Raw genomic sequence first — 12,585 nt, forward strand, 5'->3', positions numbered from 1 at the left:
CACCTCTAAAATGATGGTAGTAAGCGTAGTAAGGAAACACTTTCTCCAAAGTGGCTCCAATCCAAAATAGCAGGAAGGTAGATGGATGGTGGCTCCTATTACATCAGGGGTCCGCCTGTTACTCTCCCTCTAAGATGATGGTATTAGGTATGGTATAAAGACCCTGTTTCTAATGTGGCTCCAATCCAAGTGGTAGGGAAATGGCTCCTAATCGTTCAGTGGTCCGCCTGACACTCTCCCTCATGAAGATATAAGAAGGGGCATCATAGTGTAGTATTAATACAACATTTTATTGAAAAAAATAACTTACACTTTAAAAGTAGACAGTTCAGCTCTGCAAAGTCGCGGTGGCAGGTAAATGAAGTACTTCTGGTCACGCCTGTAGACTGGAAGTGACGTCACCCGACGTGTTGCATCACAACCAATCGTGACTTTCTCAAGGGTAAGAGCATGGTTGATGTACGCCGGGCTATATCCTCCCACAGTAGCCATGGAAACCAGGACACAATACTCTAAGAAGCCGAATCGGCCATATTGCTAAATGGAAAAAACATAGCAGTTTGCACGCCAGTCTCAAGGATGTTGTGTTAGGTCTCCCAAACGATGGTATATATATATCAATAATAGGCAAAATAACTTAAAGCAATGGGTGGTAAATATAAATCAATGATAGGCAACAAATCAAAATAATACCCACAGAAAACAGATACAACCCGATGGAGACCACAATAGTTAATAAGCCAATATCAAAAACAGTGATGGTAAACTCAAAACAAAGACAGCAGTGTATATTTGTCCAAAATGGACGCATCTGTCAAAAAAACGGTAGAGACAGATGTGCTCCATTTTGGACAATTATACACTGATTAGTTAATCAGTATACTGTTTTTCCTTTTACTGTCCAGTCACAGAGTGAGTGTGGGGAGAGGACGTGTTTGTGAAAGTAAAACTGTAGGTCCCCTTCTCTGATGGATAGGGCTATGATGTTGTGCAGAATTTTATAAGTCACCTTACTGGATTGGCAGAAATACAGATCCTTTGGCAGATAAAACAACTTTCATATATGTATTAAATCTGTGCATTTAGCTTGTTAGCAGGTGCATGTAGCTTACCTACCACTAGATTGATCTGTTGCCATTATGGGGGGGAAGTTGTAATTAGGTGTTAGCTCCCCTTTTAGAAAAATCCCTCCTCAAGTGATGTAATGGGTTCAGTTAGTATCCATGTAAATACCAGCTGTGGTTGGCGTTCGGTGTAGATAACGAAAGGGAGCAGGACACCCCAGAGGTGCTAGGATGTAATCCTGTATGGAGCAGATCCAAAGAGGTAGCACTGATTATGGGAGGAATTGCTGAAGTCACCATGTCTCCCCTGGTCTTTTTTCCGCAGGTCCTGTAGTTTAGTGCATAATGCCTTGGAGTCCTGGACAGAGTCCTTGTATGTAAGTAGTGGTGGAAGCCTGGGAATGGGACTGTCATCTGGGAGCTTGCCCAGCTGTGCAGAGCTATTGAAGAGACATTGGCAGTATTCTGGAATACTAATGGAAGCACCTTGATCCTCTGACCCTCTGTCATGGGTCCTGTGACTTTATGATTGAAGTTTAATGCTTTGGACTTAGTATATGTAGGGAAGTGGTTCCAGCTCTGTGGTGCTCCCAAGGAGAGGGGTAAAGTAGAGGGAGTGTGGCCTAACTAAAGGACGTGTATTTGTGCTCTACTTTGAAGTGACTGCTACAGAATATCTTACCGCACGGGTGGCATTTCACACCAAAGATTCTGCTTGTATGTCAAATGTGATATGTCATGCGAAGTTATGTGAAGGTGTGAAGTTGCAGTTAGGTGCTGTAAATGCATTTTTGTGTTGACATTCCTTTTATTCATAATTATTAAGTCTTCTGGCTTAGGATGTCATTAGCGGTTCTCTGCCTGGGAGTATCACACAATATGACAGAGAGTTTAGCTCTATAACAGGTTGGTGGTTATCCTTTCCAAGAAGAAGCAGGGTGGGGACTGTACAATTTGGCACCAACATCTGCCCATTTGCAAGCCCCACTTACAGACTGATTTCCTGGAGTTCCGTTTTAATGACATTTAATTGTATTGCAATTTTATATTATTTTAAAGGAAATTAGGGCTTTCCATTAATGCGCTTATTTCATGTTATCAATGTTATGAATGCATACATTTATATGTACTGTATGTGTGTAGCAAAGTATATATACATGCTTTCTTTTTTTCAATTCTGCATCATTCAGGATAATTGCATTATAAGCTACTACAAGAAAAAGCATGAAATCCACCATGAGACACGCACGCACCTGACAACAGGAATCTCACTGCGTACTGTTTAAATGATGCTTTGCCTCAGGACTCCACTAAATGGGGATTAGCCAGCTATGTGAAAGTTCAGAGGATGTGATAACTGTGTAAATCCTCAATGATAAATCAACAAAACAGCACCTTCTTAGATGACATTTTTAAAAAAGAAAATAACTCTCTACCTTTCTACTATAAAAGCTAGAAATAAAGCTAGTAAAAATAATACAGACACATTGGCAATGGTCATTGGCATTTGCTGATAAAAAAAAGCTTCAATTGCTAATTTTTGGAATAAGAGATCTCAGGGCTTTGCTGTAAATTCTAAAACCTTCCACCCCCCTCCAGCCATATTGTGCTGAATGATGTGGTTTAGTAGTCAGTAAAAAATATTATTACATAATATAATATAGGAACTTGCAACCTCAGCTGAAATATCACTTTAGTCTTAGAATTGGAAAAGTAGCCTGACAGAAATACAGAGGATGCCATTGATTACCTCCTCCAAAAAATATTTATTCCCTGGATTTTTTTGGTTTCAATACTCTGGGACAATTATCTGGAACAGATCGGTAAAGTCAGAGGGAAAGTGGAGCTCTTAACCACTTAAGCCCCGGAAGATTTTACCCCCTTCCTGACCAGGCCCTATTTTGCGATTCGGCACTGCGTGATTTTAACGGACAATTGCGTGGTCGTATGACGCTGTACCTAAACAAATTTGACGTCCTTTTTTTCCCACAAACAGAGCTTTCTTTTGGTGGTATTTGATCACCTGTGCGATTTTTTGATCATGCGCTAAAACAAAAAAAGAACGTAAATTTTGAAAAAATAACAATATTTTTCACATTTTTTTATATGAAATTCCCCCCCAAAAAATGTAAAAATCAAAATTTTTTAACATTTTTGGCCAATTTGTTTTCTGCTACATATGTTGGGTAAAAAAAAAATAGCAATAAGCGTATTTTGATTGGTTTGCACAAAAGTTTTTGCGTTTACTAACTATGGGTAAGATTTTTGTCATTTTTGTTGTTTTTTTTTTTTAACGAGTAATGGCGGCGATCTGCGATTTTTTTTGCGGGACTGCGACATTGCGGCGGACAGATCGGACCCTTGACTGACATTCTTGACACTTTTGGGAGTACCAGTGACATTACTACAGTAATCAGTGCTATACATATGCACTGTTACTGTAAAAATGACACTGGCAGGGAAGGGATAAACTTTATTAGAGAAGGAGGGGTTAAGTGTGTCCCTAGGGGCGTGTTTCTAACTGTGCAGGGATGTGGCTGTTCATGTAACAGCAGAGATCTACAGTCCTATATGGCAGGACTGTATGATCTCTGCTGTTACACAAGGGAGAATGACAGGCGGATTTGTTTACATTAGCCGCCTGCCTTTCTCCCTCTGTAACTGACGATCGCGAGTGACCGGCGGACATCGGGTCCACCGGTCACTAGCGAGGCGGTGTCAGTGAACGAGCGGGGGCGGGAGTGCGCCCCCGGCGGCGCGCGCTCGCCCCCTATTGGCTCACAGGCGAGGGATGTACCGGTACGTCACTTTGCCTGCACGGGGCTGACCGCCGCAGTATATGTACTTGCGGCGGTCGGCAAGTGGTTAATCGACATACTTGTTCTGAGTCAGTGGCATCGGGTAAGCATAGAAAAAGGGAACTACTACAAGTATATCTTACCAGGGAAAACTTGAAACCTTTGGCCTGGGGACAAACATAAAAAAACTTCCCTAGGGACACATTTTTGTGAACTGGAAAGTAAGTGCCCCAGGCAAAGTGTTCCATGGTGCCTTATCGATTGTTGGACATGGTGAAAGGTGAGTGTTCCTTAGGAATATTGTTTATCCTCAAACATCAGCTTCCTTTGCATTTTTTTGGCATTCGGTTACATAATACTGTATCTCAGACTGGCAAAGGAAGTCAGTTCCGAAAGACTTTCCTCTGCCAGATACTGTGATCACAGGTCTGAATGGGGAGCAGGTAACTTTATAATGCCCAGCATGACCCATAGTTGCCAACATTTGAAAACATTTCCAGGGACATTTTGCAGCACAGCTATCAATTATTTACCACACCCACTTCCCTGAAGCTCCACCCACTCCACATAATTTATCACTGCCTTCTTATTATCAGATTATAGGGTCTACTCAATAAAGAGGACATTACAGGAAATTGAAAAGGGAATTTCAAACGTAAGGCCAAAGTAAAAGAGTTGGAATAATTCTCCCATTCAGCTGCACTACTTCTGCCTAAAGTTTAAAATTCTCAGACAATGCTGCACTAGTAAATATAGCTGGATAAAACAAAAACTGTGTCTGTCTTCATTTCAGGCTGCAAAGCAACAAAATGTCATTATTTTAAAGGCGGTGATTATTTTCTATACCCACTAAAAATATCTTGTGGAATCATTTTAAAATTGATTGGTAGCAAGCCTAAACAATACCTTTTTTAACTACAAAGAAGAAGAGTGTCCTTCCTGTTGGTGACCCCGCTTTGGAGATCTATCCCTATTTCCTGCCCCGGTAACACCTATACAAGAATAAGCGGGGGTGTGCCTGATGCAGAAATGAAAACACGTCTTCTCCTTCCTCTAATGTTATACTTTGTATCACAGAATGAGAGTATTCCCCACACACTGACAATGTTACAATTTCCTCTTTGACATCCCGCTCTGTACAGTGAGCTCATTCTGTACAATACGACCCCTCCCGCAACCCGTTCTGGCTTCACTGTCTCATACTGCGCATGCTCCTCCGTACATTATGGCCGCCTAGAGTGTCTATGGATGCCGTACGGCGCAATAGTTTGCGGCAGTAGTGTGAGGATTCCGGCTGTAAAGTGACATTTTGATGTGATGCTCGGCATCCGCTGTTGAGCCGAGTGATCAGCTCTCATTACCACAGCAATGGATCCGAACCGGATCATCCAGGCCCTGCGGGGGACCATAGACCCAAAGATGAGGCTGGCAGCTGAGAAGGAGCTCAACCAGGTTGGGGCACCTACAGGGCTCCTGGGGGAATACTGTTATTACATGGGGTGCAAAATACAAAAAAAAAAAAAACGGTAACGGGGGCAGCCCGATTAAAGTGGCGGGATAAGGTAAATTACCCGGGACAGGCTCCTATTTGCCGGGATTGTCCCGGCAAAAACGGGACAGTTGGCAGGTAAGCATGACCACCTGTCTCATGCTCCTCAATGTATACATGGTGAAGTATCTCCCTACCGCCTTCTACCTCACTAGTAATGGCCCAGGAGCCCAGTGTTTCCCATGGCAATCTTCCCCTGTTTCTTACTATAGTTTTATTTTTTTAACCAGCTGTCAACTAAATGTTTGACTTAAAATTTACTGGTCAACCTAAACCTTTTTTTTTTTTTGCGTATATACACACGGTAGAATATATTATTATGGTGGAAAATGTACCCATGTCAATATACTGAAAGTTTAATGTGGTCATGCTATAAAGATGAAACCAACTTTTTAGTGACAAGCTGCCTTAATTACTGAGTAGAAGAAGATGTAGCACATGAGGTCTCTTATTGCTGTTTTAAAATGAATTCATTTGCAAATTGTCATCACTTTACATCACTAAACAGATTTCCATGTCCCAGTTGTGAGGTTGCTAGGAGAACATAGACTGAGCACATACATAAACAGTATGCCTTCCTGGATCCCCAGGCCAATATTACAGTATATTCTGTATAAATGTTTCTGAAATTTAATCACAGTTCAAATTTAACACGTAGTGGTGAAGTCTGAAGAAATTAGAAATACACATAGCAGCGTTTGAGCAAGTGCTACCTGATGTTAACTTCAAAGTTACTATACTGACCTTTATTTGAATTACATTTTTTAAAATATTGATAAAACACAGTGGAGTTGATTTACTAAGACTAGAGAGTGAAAAATCTGGCACAGCTGTGCATGGCAGCCAATCAGTTTACCTGCTCTATGCAATGGTTTTGCACAGAGAAGCCACGATCCTCTTCTTTTTGGATCCCCCGCTGGTGGTCCTGGCTCCTCCCTCCTGCTGAGTGCCCCTAATAGCAAACCTCTTGCTATGGGGGCACTGGAGCAGGCTCACTCCCGAGCTGCACTCCTGTGAATGCACATTGTCCATTCACAAACAGAGCGTGGCTTGTCCCAGCCAAACACCCTCTCTTCATTGGCTTACTGGATGGGATTGATAGCAGTACTAGCCAATGGCTCCCACTGCTGTATGAGCCAATGACAGGAGAGAGAGAGAGAGAAAGACACTGCTCTCATGCACATCACTGGATTAAGATGGGGCTCAGATAAGTATAAGGGGGAGGGGGGGCAGGAGGGAGCTTCACCGAGAAGGTTTTTACCTGAATGCATAGAATAGGAGCAGAGTGACAGAGAAATAAGCTTCCTGATGACGCATGTCTAATTGCAAAACTCGTTGAGGCTAGTGGAGGGAGGTTGATGTAAATTCTGGTTCCTGTCCCACTAACAGAATCGAGGCTTGGAGCGCACTCCTGCTCAATTGAACGGAGCAGAGACAGCATGGCCTTAGTGATTGCTGGATAGAGATAGTGCTGGTCCAAAGACACCATCGCATGTGAATGTAAATTTTTTTTATGGTATCTAAATAAATCTTTATACAAATGGCTACTATTTAATTCCATGAACGCATGAGAGGGAATTCAGGTAGAGTGAATTGGGAACCAGTGGATCATTGTCATATGTATCTGGGACCATAGGAGAGACCCACACAAGGAATTACAAGATGTATATACTGATCAGGTCCATACCACACTACCTTCTAGTGAGTGTACATTTTGGAAGGTGGTGGATATAGGTACATTTAAGTTGAGTGAATCACCATATGAGCATGATATAACTACTGGCATGGAACAAATAGATGGACACTATTCTTTAAATTTGTATAGTCACTTTATTTTGACTTTTTTGTCTTGGAATTGCATAGTTCACATCCATGTTTTTTTTTATTTGATTACATTTTGTAACTCTATTTGTTATACTGTCTACAGCACAGTTTTTTTGCTATCAGTTATTGGTTGTATATCACTAGTGGTGTTGTGAATTTATAGGATAATTTAATTATTTACCTAGAGGTTAGCGCAGGTACCCGCAGATTTTTTATTGACAAAGAAATTAGCTTATCACTGTGCTGCTTTTACTGTGCAGTCACACGCTAAGGATTTAAGGGGGGAGGGGCTGGTCCAGAGACACCCTGGGCTCAGAGAAAGGGAAATTAATGATACTGGTAATTAGACTGGGGACATCTAGTGGTAAGAAGAAAGTACTGTGGGGAAATCTCTGGATTGAAAGTCAAAATATGTATCTTTTAAGGGGCTATTCATTTTATTTAATTATTTTTGGCTGCTTTAAGGATTCACAAATATTTTTCTTTTTTAACTTAGGCTAAAAAGTAGGTGCTCTAACAGAAGCCGGTGCCTAGAAAAGACTAGAAAAGCTTAACACAAATAAATCACCAGAACAGGATGGCTTACATCCAAGAGTCCTTAAAGAACTCAGTCAGGTTATAGCCAGACCATTATGCCTAATCTTTATTAACAGAATATTGACAGGAATGATACCAGCTGTTTGGAAAAAAGCCCATGTGGTACCAATATTCAAAAAAGGGCAGAGACATGTAGCACTGTCCCCGTAGGGCTTGCTGAGTGATGACTTCTTGGATCTCCCCCTGATTACCTGCAGACAGTCACTTGAGGATTTTTTTTACATATCCCTCCTTACTCCCAGTTGCTCATTACTCAATAAACAGTTCAGGGGATTTGGTTTTATATTTATTGGGGAACTTGGATGGGAGAAGGGAATAGTGGGATACTCCAACTTGAACTATTCACAGTAGATAAGGACAATTCTCAGTTGGCCTCACTAAGTTATTTGTGGAAGCAGACACACTGCTTTGGCCATACTGCCACTTGTATGGATGGGTTAAGTCCTCTTGCATTCTATAGCAGCAGACTTGATGCAACCACATTATCTTTAGGACACGTTCTAGCATCCTCTTGGACTGACACCCATCCACTGACTCTTCTAGCAGAAGGGGTGGCCCTCACAAGACAGGCCCCACGACACAGATCTGTACTCACTGTAGGCAGAATCAGATCATTTCCAGTGTCTCCTAGTGTATCCCACAAAATTGGAAAAAGGGAAAAGGGAAAAAACATTTGTACAGGGCCATGGGGCATACCCCATATGTGGCCAATAATACAATAACTTCAGTGAAAAAATATAGACATCTACTCTACAGGAATTTACAAATTTACATAGAGGTTTTCACCAGGTGCATTAGATCAATGCACCCCCCGCCAAACAAAAATCTGTCTGACAGGGGAAGGTCAAACATCCTGACTAACTTTACTACCACTAACATTTGTACACATATACACAACTTAGGCAATAGGAAATCTCTGAAAGGCATGAAGATCCCCTACAAGCTTGCAAAGGAAAGGGTGAGCATGTAATAAATTTGCATTCTATATACTCACATTGAGACTGCCCTCTCGGCAGAGGCGACCTTCCCACCTGAAAAATCTCTAACTCTGGCATTCATGTTGAGACAGCTGGAACATCCGGCCCCCTAAGGACACGCTTGACTCATCGCCCTGTTGTGTTCCTGTAATAGACAAACAGAAAAACCTGCCAATCTACCTTACTAAGCATTTTCAGTATCTGTTCCATTTGGGAACCATATGATTAGCAATAGGCAAAGTCCCTCTCAGTTACCAGGGCACTGACTCTTTCCTATCCTAGTCAGACCCACAAGTTAGGATGAAGAAGTGCAGAGTCAATCCGACTGGTGTTCACAGTGTCCTTTTCTCTGCAAAACGGAGGCAACATATCTTCTTCTGGTGGAATGCTGTTATTGCTGGAGCCTTAGCAAAGCTTGCCTACTTGTGAGTGTCTGCAACAACTCTTCAAGAGATCCTTTTACTCTGGCACCCCTCTCTCTGAAGAGACAATGAGCCACTACCATTTTCTTACAAAGTAGCAACTTGCACAACTTTTCCTTCAACATTCCACTGGCCCACTGGCCCAATTAAACCCCTGTGTCCAACAGGGCCAAGTTATGTGACTCAGCCTGCTATGCAGGCTCTCCACCAACTTGTGGGATAGCCCCTGTGCTCCGGCTCACCCCGATATCCGCCATCTTGCTCCTCCACACACTTGTCTGCTCCTCCGCTACACCCATTGGCAGAAGTGAAGCTTAAGCTCCCTTTCTCCGTTCAGATTGATGGCCCGCAGATGGCGACCTCACCCACATCCCCAGACTAGCTGACTTTCCGCAGTGGCACCTCCTGATAGGCAAATCTCTTTGGCGCGTTCTCTCCTGTGTGGTGCAGTAACCCCTTCACTGCTGCCATAACATTGCTCAGCCTGCACGAATAATACTGCAATGCAGATTGTGTTCCCTGCCACAGATACACATACATCTGCCTCTGCTGTCTTGACGAGCCCCCAAATGTAGCACTGTCCCCGTAGGGCTTGCTGTGTGATGACTTCTTGGTTCTCCCTCTGATTACCTGCAGTCAGACATGGGATTTTTCACATATCCCTCCTTACTCCCAGTTGCTCGTTACTCAATAAACAGTTCAGGGGATTTGGTTTTATATTTATTGCGGAACTTTAATGGGAGAAGGGAATAGTGGGATACTCCAACTTGAACTATTCACAGTAGATAAGGGCAACTCTCACTTGGCCTCACTGGGTTATTTGGGGAAGCAGACTCACTGCTTTGACCATACTGCCACTTGTATGGAAGGGTTAAGTCTTCTTGCTCTCTATAGCAGCAGACTTGATGCAACTACATTATCTTCAGGACACGTTCTAGGATCCCCTTTGACTGACACCTGTCCACTGACTCTTATAGCAGAGACAGGCCCCTCGACACAGATCTGTACTCACTGTAGGCAGATCCAGATTGTTTCCAGTGTCTACCGTCCAGTCAGTTCTGCAGGATTTCTGGGTTCAGCTTCTCTCTGACTCTCAGTTCCTCAGATGGACCACCTGAGGCTGCATGGCAGCTTCTACAGAGCAGGGGAAGCCGCCCCCCCCCCTCCGGGACCCCACTCTTCAGCTGAAGGACCCCGAGCACATGTGCTCTTGGCATTTATACAGTATTCCACCATGCACTGATGCACTTTCCTCTGCCAATCACCAGAATTGTAACAAATGACTCACTTGTCAGGTTTCCTCCCACTGTCCAATATTCCTCCCTATTGGACCAGTGTGAAACATTTCAGACAAGCTGAGCTACACCTGAGCACCATGAGCAGACCTCACTAATAGATCCTGCTCTCTGGTAGGCAGAGAGCAACATAGATTTACCTGGCAATCTCTCTAGTAAGCAGAGAGACCCAAAAACTATACTCTCTCTAGCACCTACCTATGAGGGGGCCACAGACATACAGCTGGAAACTACAGGCCAGTTAGCCTTACATCAATAGTATATAAACTATTGGAAGGGATGATAAGGAACTATATCCAATAATTTGCTGGATTTTGCAAAAGCATTCAATACAGTTCTCCATAAATGGCTTATCTACAAACTGAGGTCTGTAGGCATGGACCATAGTGGTTTTTAATGGATAGAAAACTGGTTGTAGGGGTATGCCCAAAGGGTGGTTATAAATAATGTGTACTCAAAGGGTTTGGAGTGGTATGTGGGGTACCCCAAGGCTCTGTCTTAGGACCAATTCTGTTTAATCTATTCATAAATTATATAGAGGTTGGTATAAACAGCTAAATCCCAGTTTTTGCTGATGGCACAAAAATAAGCAGGGCATAAACTTCACATCAGGATATAGACATTTTACAGGAAGACCTGAATAAAATAATGGGGTGGGCAACTACATGGCAAATGAGGTTTAATGTTTAAAAATATAAAGTGATGCACTTGGGGGCTAAAAACATAAACACAAACTACTCACTAGGGGGAAAACCTCTGGGGGAATCAAGGATGGAGAAAGATCTGGGGGTCCTTGTAGAAGACAGACTGAGTAATAGCAGGCAAAGTCAAGCTGCAGCATGCAAAGCCAGCAGACTATTAGCATGCATAAAAAAAGGGAATTTACTTCATAAAACGATAATCCTGCCACTTTATAAAACTCTTTTTTGGCCACATCAGGAGTATTCCGTCCAGTTTTGGTCACCAGTCCTCAGGAAGAATGTGCTGGGGCTGGAGAGAGTGCAGAGAAGGGCAACTAAATTAATAAGCAGACTGGAGAACTTCAATTACGAGGAACAACTACAAGCGTTAAATCTATTCACCCTGGAGAAGAGACACTTGAGAGGAGATATGATAGCGGTATACAAATACCTCAATAGTGATCCCAGCATAGGAAAAAACTTTTCAGACTCAGGGAGTGTAAGAGGACACGGGGCCACACAATGAGACTGGAGAAGAAGTGGATTAACCTTAAGCTGCGTAGGGGATTTTTCACTGTCAGGGCGATAAGGATTTGGAACACTCTTCCACAATTGGTGATGTCAGCGAGGAGTATTGATATTATTAAATAACTCTGGGACGTGCATCTTAGTGAACACAACATACAGGGATATGGGAAATAATTATCGACATTGATACGCATACACCTACACAGGCTGACCTGGATGGACTATTGTGTTTATTTAACCTTACCTACTATGAAACTATGCAGTATTAAATGAAATAATGTTAGCAATACAAAGTATTAAACAAATTTTATATTTACAGACAGTACACTGCTGTAGGACGTGACAGCATTCAGCAGCTCTAATTTTTACAATGCATGCAAACAGTATTTTGCAATCTGGCTGCAAATGATCAGGTTTGTATGCATGTGAGTGAATGCGTGTCTTTGTATGTTTGCGTGTGCACGCAAAGATTTGTGTTCTCATTTTTTTGGCTCAGTTAAAAGGAAGATGTAACTCACGCTGTGTATAGTACAGACAGCTGTTACCATATGTTCTGTGTGACACTTTTCCGAGAATGCCTGACTCAAAAGAAATCTGTGTGAACTCACAAAAATATTACACAATCACAATGATAGTTCTTTGTCTGATTCCTCACTGTTTCATATACTCCTTTATTTGTCTATCTATCATCTATCTATCTATCTATCTATCTATCTATCTATCTATCTATCTATCTATCTATCTATCTATCTATCTATCTATCTATCTATCTATCTATCTATCTATCTATCTATCTATCTATCTATCTATCTATCTATCTATCTATCTATCTATCTATCTATCTATCTATC

Source organism: Pelophylax lessonae (assembly GCF_965119305.1).
Source record: "Pelophylax lessonae genome assembly, chromosome: 5".
NCBI classification, from domain to species: Eukaryota; Metazoa; Chordata; class Amphibia; order Anura; family Ranidae; genus Pelophylax; species Pelophylax lessonae.